This window comes from Lontra canadensis, unplaced genomic scaffold (genome assembly GCF_010015895.1).
Source record: "Lontra canadensis isolate GAN:19392208 unplaced genomic scaffold, GSC_riverotter_1.0 scaffold26, whole genome shotgun sequence".
Lineage (NCBI taxonomy): Eukaryota > Metazoa > Chordata > Mammalia > Carnivora > Mustelidae > Lontra > Lontra canadensis.
The window spans coordinates 6,968,543-6,981,998 of NW_022631020.1; positions in this window are offsets into that span (position 1 = coordinate 6,968,543).

The following is a 13,456-nucleotide window of genomic DNA, read 5'->3' on the forward strand; positions in this document are numbered from 1 at the left end:
CAAGAAGAGCAGCAATTCTAGGAACAGAAAATCGACCACCTTCTGGAAGGTAGGACGTGTAGAGAAGTGAATCCCAAGGATGGGAAGATAGACAGTGGTGAGGTGGGGGTGGCTCCCGGCAAGTGGTAGAGCAGTGAAGCACAAAATCAGAATGTTTAGAAGTCTGCTCCATTGAGGGGCATCACTCCAGAGGATAAGTGGGAGTGGAGCCCTCATGGGGACAGTGTGGTCTCAAGTCCTGCGGGGTCACAGAAAGACTGGGGGTGTGTGAGTGTGGCAGAGCTGCCATGTATTGGAGTGGGGAAGCCAACTACAGAGACACAGCCAAGGATGAGCTCTCAGCTCAGAGTTACCTTATGCTGTGATCCAAGTCTCAGTCGGACCACTGCTCTTCAAGCAGGGACCCCACAAATGGCAGATCCGGGGAGACTCACTTTCCTCCTTTAGGAGGAGTGGCGCTGGAGCAATGCAGGAACCTGCTGGGTTTGGAGACTCCAAAAGGGGCCATGCACCAGAGATAGAAACGCTCGGTAACAGGACAGGAAAACATGGAATGCAGCCGAAGACCAAGGAGACGGGAGGGATTGACTGCTTTTCTCTGAGGGTGCACTGAGGAGTGGGGCCCTGAGCTCTCGGCTCCTCTGGGCCGGAGATTGGGATGCTGCCATTTTCACTCCTGTCCTCCAAAGCTCTACAGAAACTGTTCAGGAAACAAAAGTTCCCGAGAGAGAACCCACGAACCCCAGCAGATTACTTTGCCTGGCCCCTGGCAAGGGTGTGCAATTCTGCCTCGGGCAAATACATTTGAGACTCACTTCTACAGACCCCTCCCCCAGAAGATCAGCAAGAACATCCAGCCAAGACCAAGTTCACTAATCAAGAGAACTGTGGAACTCAAGAGCTAGAGGAAAGCAACGCATAGAATTCATGGCATTTTCCCCATGATCCTTCAGTCTTATAAAGTTTATTTTATTTTTTTATTTTTTATTTTTTTGGCAGGTGAAACAATTTTATTTCACAGTTGTCTTTAAAAACACAAAGACACTATGTTCTTCATATTTATTTTATTTTTTCTTATTCTATTTTCTTAACTTTTCTTCTTCGCTCTTTTAAGGTTTTTTTTTTTAACTATTCTATCCTTTTTATAGAAAACTATTCTATTTTATAGAAAACAATTCTACACCTTTTAAGAGAAAATCTTTTTTAAATCTTCATTGTTATAGTCCTATTTTATCCTGCATTATAGTTAACCTTAATTTTTGTATACATATAGGTTTTTCTTCTTTAAACTTAGGGGATACAATTTCTTCTCATAGATAAAAATGTACCCTAAATCTAACACATGGCTTTGTTCTAGACTCCAGTCTGATCACATTCTCTTTTTTTTCCTTTTCCAACCAACTTATCTTACCAATTCCTTTATTAGACTTTTTTAAATTTTCATCTTTATATTCATATTTCATCACTTCATTGTGTTTATCCTTATTTTTGTCTATATATGTTTCCCTTTCTTTAAAATTTTGGGAGGTAGTTTCTTCTAACAGACCATAAATACCCAAAATCAAGTAGTTGGCTCTGTGCTATTCACCAGTCTATATATATAAATATTTATTTTCCCCCTTTCTTCTCCCCCTGGTTTCAGGTCTCTTCTGATTTGGTTAGCATACATTTATCTGGGGTCTTTGCCAAACTTTTAGTATTTCATTCTCTCATTCATATATTCATAAATGGATAAAATGAAAAGGTGGGGAAAACTCACCACAAAAAAAAAAAAAGAACAAGAGGCAGTATTGATGGTTAGGGAACTAATCAATACAGATATTAGTAATATGTCAGAACTAGAGTTCAGAATGATGACTATCAAGGTGCTAGCTGGGCTCAAAAAAGGCATGGAAGATATTAGAGAATCCCTTTCTGGAGAAATAAAATCTCTTTCTGGAGAAATAAAACAACTCAAATCTAACCAAGTTGAACGAAAAAAAGGTATTAATGAGGTGCAATAAAAAATGGAGGCTCTTACTGCTAGGACAAATGAGGCAGAAGAGAAAATTAGTGATATAGAAGAACAAATGACAGAGGATAAAGAAGCTGAGCAAAAGAGAGACAAACAACTACTGGACCATGAGGGGAGAATTTGAGACATAAGTGATAAATAAAATAAGACAAAACAATATTGGAATAATTGGGATTCCAGAAGAAGAAGTGGGGGGGAGGGGCAGAAGATATATTGGAATGAATTATAGCAGAGAATTTCCCTAATATGGCAAAGGGAACAAGCATCAAAATCTAGGAGGCACAGAGAATCCACCTCAAAATCAATAAAAATAGGTTCACATGCCACCATCTAATAGTAAAACTTACAAGTCTTAGTGACAAAGAGAAAATCCTGAAAGCGGCTAGGGACAAGAGGTCTCTAACATATAATGGTAGAAATATTAGATTGACAGCAGACTTATCCACAGAGATCTGGGAGGCCAGAAAGAAGTGGCATGATACATTCAGAGCACTAAATGAGAAAAATATGTAGCCAAGAATACTATATCCAGCTAGGCTATCATTGAAAATAGAAGGAGAGATAAAAAGCTTCCCGGACAAACAAAAATTAAAAGAATTTGCAAACACCAAACCAGACCTACAGGAAATACTAAAAGGGGTCCTCCAAGCAAAGAGTGTCTAAAAGTAGTAGACCAGAAAGGAACAGAGACAATATACAGTAACAGTCACATTACAGGCAATACAATGGCACTAAATTCATATCTCTCAATAATTACCCTGAATGTAAATGGGTTAAATGCCCCAATCAAAAGACACAAGGTATCGGAATGGATACAAAAACAAGACCCACAGATATGATGCCTACAAGAAACTCCCTCTAGACCCAAAGACACCTCCAGATTTAAAGCAAGGGGGGGTGGGAAAAAATTTACCATGCTAATGGACATCAAAAGAGGGGTGGGGTAGCAACCCTTACATCAGATAAAGTATATTTTAAGCCAAAGACTATAAGAAGAGATGAGGAGAGATACTATGTCATACTTAAAGGGTCTTCCCAACAAGAAGATCTAACATTTTAAATATCTATGCCCCTAACATGGGAGCAGTCAACTATATAAACTAATTAATAACAAAATCAAAGAAACACATCGACAATACTACAATAATAGTAGGGGACTTTAACACCCCCCTCACTGAAATGGACAGATCATCCAAGCAAAAGATCCACAAGGAAATAAAGGCTTTAAATGATACACTGGACCAGATGGACATCACAGATATATTCAGAACATTTCATCCCAAAGCAACAGAATACATTCTTCTCTACTGCACGTGGAAATGCTCCACAACATATCACAACCTGAGTCACAAAGTAGGTCTCAACCAGTACCAAAAGACTGGGATCATTCCCTGCATATTTCAGACCACAATGCTCTGAAGCTAGAACTCAATCACAACAGGAAAGCTGGAAAGAGCTCAAATACAGGGAGGCTAAAGAGCATCCTACTAAAGAATGAATGAGTCAACTAGGATATTAAAGAAGAATTGAAAAAATCATGGAAACAAATGAAAATGAAAACACAACAGTTGAAAATCTGTGGGACACAGCAAAGGTGGTCCTGAGAGGAAAATATACAGCAATACAAGGCTATCTCAAGAAATGAGAGAGGTTTCAAATACAGGATCTAACCCTACACCTAAAGGAGCTGGAGAAAGAACAACAAAGAAAGCCTAAACCCAGCAGGAGAAGGGAAATAATAAAGATCAGAGCATAAATCAATGTAATAGAAACCAAGAGAACAGTAGGACAAATCAATGAAGCAGTAGAACAAATCAACAAAACTAGGAGCTGGTTCTTTGAAAGAATTAATAAGACTGATAAACCCCTGGCCAGACTTATCAAAAAGAAAAGAGAAAGGACCCAAATAAATAAAATCATGAATGAAAGAGGAGAGATCACAACCAGCACCTAAGAAATACAAACAATTATAAGAACATATTATGAGCAACTATACACCAGCAAATTTGACAATCTGGAAAAAATGGATGCATTCCTAGAGACATATAAACTACCAAAACTGAACCAGGAAGAAATAGAAAACCTGAACAGACCCATAACCAGTAAGCAGAGTGAAACAGTCATCAAAAATTTCCCAACAAACAAAGGCCCAGGGCCAGACAGCTTTCCAGGGGAATTCTACCAAACATTTAAAGAAGACTTAATACCTAATCTCCTGAAACTGTTCCAAAAAATAGAAATGGAAGGAAAACTTCCAAATTCGTTTTATGAGGCCAGCATTACCTTGATCCCAAAACCAGACAAAGACCCCACCAAGAAAGAGAATTACAGACCAATATATTTGATGAACATGGAAGCAAAAATTCTCACCAAAATACTAGCCAATAGGATCCAACAGAAAATTAAAGGATTATTCACCACGACCAAGTGGGATTTATTCCTGGGCTGCAAGGTTGGTTCAACATCTGCAAATCAATCAGTGTGATATAATACATTAATAAAAGAAAGATCAAGAATCATACAATATTCTCGGTAGATGCTAAAAAAGCATTTGACAAAGTACAGCATCCTTTCTTGAGCAAAACTCTTCAAAGTGTAAGGAGTGAGGGTACATGCCTCAATATCATCAAAGCCATCTATGAAAAACCCACAGCGAATATCATTCTCAATGGGGAAAAATAGAGCTTTTCCCCTAAGGTCAGGAACATGGCAGGGATGTCCGCTATCACCACTGCTATTCAACATAGTACTAGAAGTCCTAGCCTCAGGAATCAGACAACAAGAGAAATAAAAAAGCATCTGAAACGGCAAAGTAGAAGTCAAACTTACACTCTTTGCAGATGATGTGATACCTTATGTGGAAAACCCACAAGACTCCACTTCTAAACTGCTAGAATGCATACAGGAATCCAGTAATGTGTCAGGATATAAAATCAATGCACAGAAATCAGTTGCATTTCTATACACCAACAACAAGACAGAAGAAAGAGAAATTAGAGAGTCAGTCCCATTTACAATTGCACCCAAAACCATAAGATACCTAGGAATAAACCTAACCAAAGAGGCAAAGATTCTGTACTCAGAAAACTATAAAGTACTCATGAAAGAAATTGAAGAAGACACAAAGAAATGGAAAAAGATTCCATGCTCATGGATTGGAAGAACAAGTACTATGAAAATATCTAGAGTACCTAAAGCAATCTACACATTTAATGCAATCCCTATCAAAATACCATCAATTTTATTCAAAGAAATGGAACAAATAATCCTAAAATTTATATGGAACTAGAAAAGACCCCGAATAGCCAGAGGAATGTTGAAAAAGAAAACCAAAGTTGGTACCATCACAATTCCAGACTTCAAGCTCTATTACAAAGCTGTAATCATCAAGACAGTAGGGTACTGGCACAAAAACAGGCACACAAAACAATGGAACAGAATAAAGAGCCCAGAAATGGACCCTCAACTCTATGGTCAACTAATTTTCAGCAATGCAGGAAAGAATGTTCAATGGAAAAAAGACAGTCTCTTCAACAAATGGTGTTGGGAAATTGGACAGCCACATGCAGAAGAATGAAACTGGACTATTTCCTTACACCACACACAAATATAGACTCAAAATAGATGAAAGACCTCAATGTGAGACAGGAATCCATCAAAATCCTTGAGGAGAACACAGGCTGCAACCACTTCAACCTCAGGTACAGCAACATCTTCCTAGAAACATCACCAAAGGCAAGGGAAGCAAGGGCAAAAATGAACTATTGGGACTTCATCAAGATCAAAAGCTTTTGCACAGCAAAAGAAACAGTTAACAAAACCAAAAGACAACTGACAGAATGGGAGAAGATATTTGCAAATGACATATCAGATAAAGGATAGTATCCAAAATCTATAAAAAGCTTATCAAACTCAACACTCAAAGAACAAATAATCCAATCAAGAAATGGGCAGAAGACATGAACAGACATTTCTGCAAAAAAGACATCCAGATGGCCAACAGACACAGGAAAAATTGCTCAACAACACCCGGCATCAGGGAAATAGAAATCAAAACCACAATGAGATGCCACCTCACACCAGTCAGAATGGCTAAAATTAACAAGTCAGGAAACTACAGATGTTGACAAGGATGCAGAGAAAGGGGGAACCCTCTCAAACTGTTGGTGGGAATGCAAGCTGGTGCAGCCACTCTGGAAAACAGCATGGAGGGTCCTGAAAAATTTGAAAATAGAGCTACCCTTTGACCCAGCAATCACACTACTGGGTATTTACCCTAAAGATACAAATGTAGGGATCCAAAGGGGCATGTTCACCTGAATGTTTATAGCAGCAATGTCCACAATAGCCAAACTATGAAAAGAACCTAGATGTCCATCAACAGATGAATAAATAAAGATGCGGTGTATATATACAGTGGAATACTATGTAGCCATCAAAAGAAATGAAATCTTGCCATTTGCAATGGCGAGGATGGAACTAGATGGTATTATGCTGAGCGAAATAAGTCAATCAGAGAAAGACAATTATCATATGATCTCCCTGATATGAGGAATTTGAAAGGCAGGGTGGGGGGGTTGGGGGGTAGAGAAGGAAAAAATGAAACAAGACGGGATCTGGAGGGAGATAAACCATAAGAGACACTTACTCTCATAAAACAAACTGAGGGTTGCTGGGTGATGCGGGGGTAGGAAGAGGGTGGTTGGGTTATGGACAATGGGGAGGGCATGTGCTATGGTGAATGCTCTGAAATGTGTAGGCCTGATGATGCACAGACCTGTACCCCTGGGGAAAATAATACATTATATGTTAATAAAAATAATTTTTTAAAAAAGAAAATGAACGCTTAAGCCTTAGAGTATGAGCAGAAGATAATTAATGACATTTCTCTTTGAAGAATAGGTAGTCTCCATTTTCTAGAAATCCGGTTTGGTAGGGGGCAGTTTTTATTAAAAATCTGTCTGGAATTATCTAAATTATTTTTTTCATAGTTAAGGATCTTCATTTGTTGAAATGAAATTCTGCTAGTTCATGTTAATTGTGACCACAGTTGAGCAATCAGAAAAGGACATTGTGCTGAATTAAATGGCAACATAAAGAAACACACTCTGCCAGAATATTTTAAACATATGAATACCATCTTTGAGACATTACAGAAAATGAATTAAACCAAGAGTCCAAAGATATGGAGGCTCTAATCTTAGCTCTGTGATTAACACAGTATAAAATGTCTGGGCCTCAGTTTTCTCACTGAAGAATGGTAGACATCACACAGGGGATGAGAATTTTAAAGACCTGAGAAATCATTCATTCCTTTTACACTCCATTTTACAGATTTTGTAATGTTCAAAGATTGTGCCTATTTTTAAGTTTCCCTTGAATTTTTAAACCATGTGATCCTTATTTTATATTTATGTTATTCTACATCAAAAAAATCATATCTCATTAGCAAAAGAGCTATAGAGGAAACCTACATTTAATCATTAAAGGAATAGGCCCTACCTATAGAGAACACATTGATAGTTACCAGAGAGGGTGGTGGGGATGGGTGAAATAAGGGATGGGATTAAGGAGTACACTTGTTGTGATGAACACTGGGTGCTGTATGGAAATGTTGAATCACTAAGTTGTATTCTTGAAACTAATATTACACTGTATGTTAACTAACCAGAATTTTAAATAAAAAGTTAAAAAGAAAAGTTTAACATTGGAGGTTGGAAGATGATGGTAGAGTAAGAGAACCCTAGGCTCACTTTGTCCCATGACTACAACCAGATAACTATTCAATCATCCTAAATAGCCCAGAAACAAACTCCATAACTAAAGGTAGAGAAGTGACCATGGGGAAAAAGGTGGGAAGTATGGCGACAGAGTTTGGGAGAGAAATGGATTGTGGCTACTGCTGTGGGAAGAAAGCCGTGGTCAAGGAGAAAAGCAAGACACAAACTAATACACGGTAACATACTGAGAAAGTGAATCCCTATAGCAATGGCTTAGAAAGCTAGAGGGGTCAAGTTTCATGACTTCTGGCAACCAATACGGTTAAAGTCTGGAGTTTGGAAGAAGAACTGGCTTGCCTGGTATAGAGCACAGAGGGCCTGCACTACGCTTGGAGTGAAGGCAGGCAAACAGCCCTGGACATACAGCATGGAAACAGCAATCTGAAGAGTGCCTAGGACACACAGTGGAGAGGTTATTCACTCATCTTCGAGCATGTCTCAAAGAGACAGTGTTCCCAAAGGAACTCCTCTGGAAACAAAGGAAGTGACAACTGCCATTTCCCTCCGACGTCCCTCAGCATACACACAGGCTCTCCTGTGGGTGGGGACATCCACCACCTAGCTTGCTGACACTAAGCCCTGTTCCACCATGCTTGGGTGAAACCACCCTTCTCACTCACAGTTGCCTCAGTCCCAGTATAGCAGGTCCCCTCCCCCAGAAGTCCAATCCAAACACCTGCCAACATGGCAACTCCCAGCATGGGAGTTTTATGGAGCCTCAGTTCCTATAGGGGTAGCTACAGGTCTCATTTCACAAACAGACTAGAGCATACATGCTTAAAATGAGCCACATTCAGGCCAAGGGCGAAACACAGCCCACAACAGGCAAAGAGAGCCTCTGCAGATGACCGGCCTTGAAGGATACAACAGCCAAGACAAAGCAACAGAGTGCATGCAGCCCACACTGTAACACTCCCCGAAGCATCAGGTCCTGGGGATTACAGGACATCATACAACCGGACACTACAAGACTTTCTTCTTTACAAGGCCATTACCCTCAAGAACAGGAGATGCATCTGACTTTCCTAACACAGAGAAATAGGTAGAGACTTAAACAGAATGAGAAGACAGAGAAATGTGTCACAAAAGAAAGAAGAAGATAAGGACAAAGCTAGAGATCTAAGTATTAGAAATCTAAGTAACATGTCTGATGGAGAATTTAAAGTAATGATCATAAGGATACTTACTGGACTTGAGAAAAGAGTGGATGACATCAGTGAGAACCTTAACACAGGGATGAGGAATAATACAGCAGAGATAAAGGGCTCAATAAACAAAGCGAGAAACACCCTCGATGGAACAAACTGCAGACTGCGAAAAGCAGAGGAATAAATTAATGACTTAGAAGACAGAGTAATGGAAAGTAATCAAACTGAACAAAAGAGAAAAAAATATGCAAATGATCATAGACTTAAGGAACTCAGTGACTCAGTCAAATGCAATAATATTCATATTAGAAGAGTCTCAGAAGAAGAAGAGAGAAAAAAGGGACAGAAATTTTATTTGACGAAATAACAGCTGAAAACTTTCCTAATCTGAGAAAGGAAACTGATATCCAGAGCTGAGAAGAACAGAAAACCTCTAGCAAAACAAACAAAAGAAGATCCACACCAAGACATATTGTAATTAAATTGGCAAAATATAGTGATAAAGAAAAAGCTTTAAAAGCAGCAAGGCAAAAGATGATGATAATATAGAAGGGAAAACCTGTAAGGCTGGCCAAGGATTTTTTTTTTCAGGAAGAATTTCCCAAGCCATACAGAAACATGAAAAAATGTTCAACATCACTAGCCACCAGGGAAATACAAATCAAAACCATAATGAGATACCACATTACACCAGTCAGAATGGCAAAAATTAACAAAACAGGAAACAACAAATGTCGGTGAGTATGTGGAGAAAGGGGAATCCTCTTACACAGTTGGTGAGAATGCAAGCTGGTACAGCCACTCTGGAAAACAATATGGAGGATCCTTAAGACATCAAAATAGAGCTGTCCTATAACCCAGCAATTGTACTACTGGGTATTTACCCCAAAGACACAGATGTCGTGAAAAGAAGGTTCACATGCACCCCAATGTCCATAGCAGCAATGTCCACTATAGCCAAATTGTGGAAGGAGCTGAGATGCTCTCCAACAGATGAATGGATAAAGAAGATGTGGTTTATATATACAATGGAATATTACTCAGCCATCAGAAAGGATGAATACCCACCACTGGCATCGATGTGGATGGAACTGGAGGAGCTTATGCTAAGTGAAATAAGTCAAGCAGAGAAAGACAATTATCATATGGTTTCACTCATATGTGGAACATAAGGAATAGCACAGAAGACCACAGGGAAAGGGAGGGAAAACTGAATGGGAAGAAATCGGAGAGGGAGACAAACCATGAGAGACTCTGGACTCTGGGAACAAAACAGGGTTACAGAAAGGAGGGGAGTGGGGGGGGTCGGGGTAGATGGGTGATGGGTATTAAGGAGGGAACATGTTGTGATGATCACTGGGTATTATACACAACTAATGAATCCCTGAACACTACATCAGAAACTAATGTACTATACGTTGGCTAACTGAACATAATAAAAATAAATTAAATAAAATAAATAAAAATAAGAAAAAAAAATGTAAAGAAAGAAATTTTCCAAGCCAGAAGGGAGTGGCTTCACCTATTCAAAATGCTGGATGAGAAAAATCTGTGGCTAAGAATATTCTAACCAGCAGGTTAACTAACATTCAGAATAGAAGGACAGAAAAAGATTTTCTCAGACAAACAAAACTAAAGGAGTTAATGATCCTAAACCAGCCCTGTAAAAAAATAATAAAAGGGACTCTGAGAAGAAAGGAGAGACCAAAAGTGACAGTATTATGGTGGGAAACACAAATGTAGTAAAAATTAATATCTCTGTAAAAATCATGCAAGGAACTCACAAAATAAAAGGAGGTAAAATACGACAACATATACCTAAAATGTTGGGAGGAAAGGAGTAAAGAATAGGTTCAGGGGCGCCTGGGTGGCTCAGTGGGTTAAGCATCTGCCTTCGGCTCAGGTCATGATCCCAGGGTCTTGGGATCGAGCCCCGCATCTGGCTCTCTGCTCAGCAGGGAGCCTGCTTCCCCCTCTCTCTCTCTGCCTATCTCTCAGCCTACTTGTGATCTCTCCCTCTCTCTCTGTCAAATAAATAAAACAAAATCTTTAAAAAAAAAAAGTAAATGACCATCAACTTAATATAGACTGCTATATTCAGAAGAAGTTAGATACAGACCTAATGGTCACCACAGATCAAAAACTACTAATAAATAGCCAAACAATAAAGAGAAAGAAATCTAAATATATCACTAATGAAAATCAGCAAACTATGAAAGAGAGAAAGATAAGAAAGGACCAGAGAAAGTCTTGAGAAGCAACCCTAAAATAAACAATAAAATAACAATAAACACATAACTATCGATAAGCTAACATTTCCCAGACTCACTCAAGAGCTGGCTTCCTGTAGGTTTGTCCAAGAAGAGACACTAGATCCTCCTTATGCATTCTGTGCAGTAGTCCTACTTTGACAACTGGCTGGGTGATACTGACAGGGTTCTTCCACCCATGGGTCAGTCCTTAACACCACTTCTTCTTAGTTGTTCCACCAGTCCTAAGGGTGGTAGCTGATTCCAGCAATTCATAATCTCTTCACAACCTGTTGTTCTTTCATCCTTCAACCATTTTGTATTAATTTGTATTATTTAAAGTACCTAGTATGGTATTTGAATGTAAATGGACTAAACACTCAATTAAAAAAAAAAAAAACATAGAAAGACAGAGGGATAAAAAACAAGACCTAGATGCTGCCTACAAGAAACTCATTTTAGACCTAAAGACATGTGCAGATTGAAAGTGAGAGGATGGAGTTAACATCTGTCACACAAATTGAAGTCAAAAGAAAGCCAAAGGGGCGCCTGGGTGGCTCAGTGGGTTAAAGCCTCTGCCTTCGGCCCAGGTCATGGTCCCAGGGTCCTGGGATCGAGCCCCACTTCAGGCTTTCTGCTCGACGGAGAGCCTGCTTCCTCCTCTCTCTCTGCCTATCTCCTCTGCCTACTTGTAATCTCTGTCTGTCAAATAAATAAATAAAAATCTTTATAAAATATATTAAATAAATAAATAAGTAAATAAAAAGAAAGCCAGAGTAGCAATACTTATATTGGACAAAATAGACTTTAAAAACAAAGACTATAACAAGAACAAAGACACTATATTATAATAATGGGGACAATCCAACAAGAAGATATAACAATTATAAATATTTATGCACCCAACTTAGGAGCACCTAAATACATAAAATAGTCAATAACAAACATAAAGGAATTATTCTATATAATATAATAATAGTTGGGGACTTTAACACTCCACTTACATCAGCAGACATATCATCTAAACAGCAGATCAAAAAAGAAACAATGGCTTTGAAGGACATACTAGAACAGATGGATTTAACAGATATATTCAGAACATTCCATCCTAAAACATCAGAATACACATTCTTCTCAAGTGCACACAGAACATTATCCAGAACAGATCACATATTAGGCCACAAAACAAATCTCAACAAATTCAAGAAGATCCAAGTCGGGGCACCTGTGTGGTTCAGTTGGTTAAGCATCTGCCTTCAGCTCAGGTCATGATCTCAGGATCTTGGGATGGAGCCCCATGTCAGGCTCCCTGCTCAGCGAAGAGTCTACTTGTCCTTACCGCTGCTCATGTATATGTTATCTCTCTGTCTCGCTCTCTTTCCCTCTCAAATAAAATCTTAAAAAAAAAAAAAAAAGATCTAAGTCATACCACAACATCTTTTCTGATCATGACAATATGAAACTAGAAGTCAACAACAAGAAAAAACCCAGAAAGACCACAAATACATGGATGTGAAATGAAACACTACTAAACAGTTCATAGGTCAACCAAAAAATAAAAGAAGAAATTAAAAAGTACATGGAAACAAGTGAAAATGAAAACACAACAGTCCATAATCTTAAACAATCAACAAAACTAAAGGGCAATATATGAAATGGGAAAAGATATTTGCAAATGACTTATCCAAAAAAAGAGTTGGTAGCCAAAATATATAAAGAACTTAGAAAACTCAACACCCCCAGAAACACCAAATAACCCAATTAAAAATGGACGGAAGAACTGAACAGACATTCCTCCAAAGAAGACATACAGATGGATGACAGACTCAGGAAAAGATGTTCATCACTTACCATTAGGGAAATACCAATCAAAACAAAATGAGGTATCACCTCATACCTGTCAGAATGGTTACTACCAACAACATAAGAAACAAGTGTTGGCAAGGATATAGATAAAAAGGAACACTCATGCACTGTTAATAAGAATGCAAACTGGTATGGAAACAGTATGGAGATTCCTCAAAAACTTAAAAATAGATCTTCCCTACAATCCAGCAACCACACTACTGGGTACTTCCCCAAAGAGCACAGAAACGCTAATTCAAAGGGACACATGCTTGGGTGGCTCAGTTGGTTAAACGTCCGCTTTTGGCTCAGGTCATGATCCCAGGGTCCTGGGATCAGGTGTCACATTGGGCTCCCTACTTGGTGGGGAGTCTGCTACTACCTCTGACCCTCTGTCCTCCTTGTACTCACCATCTCCCT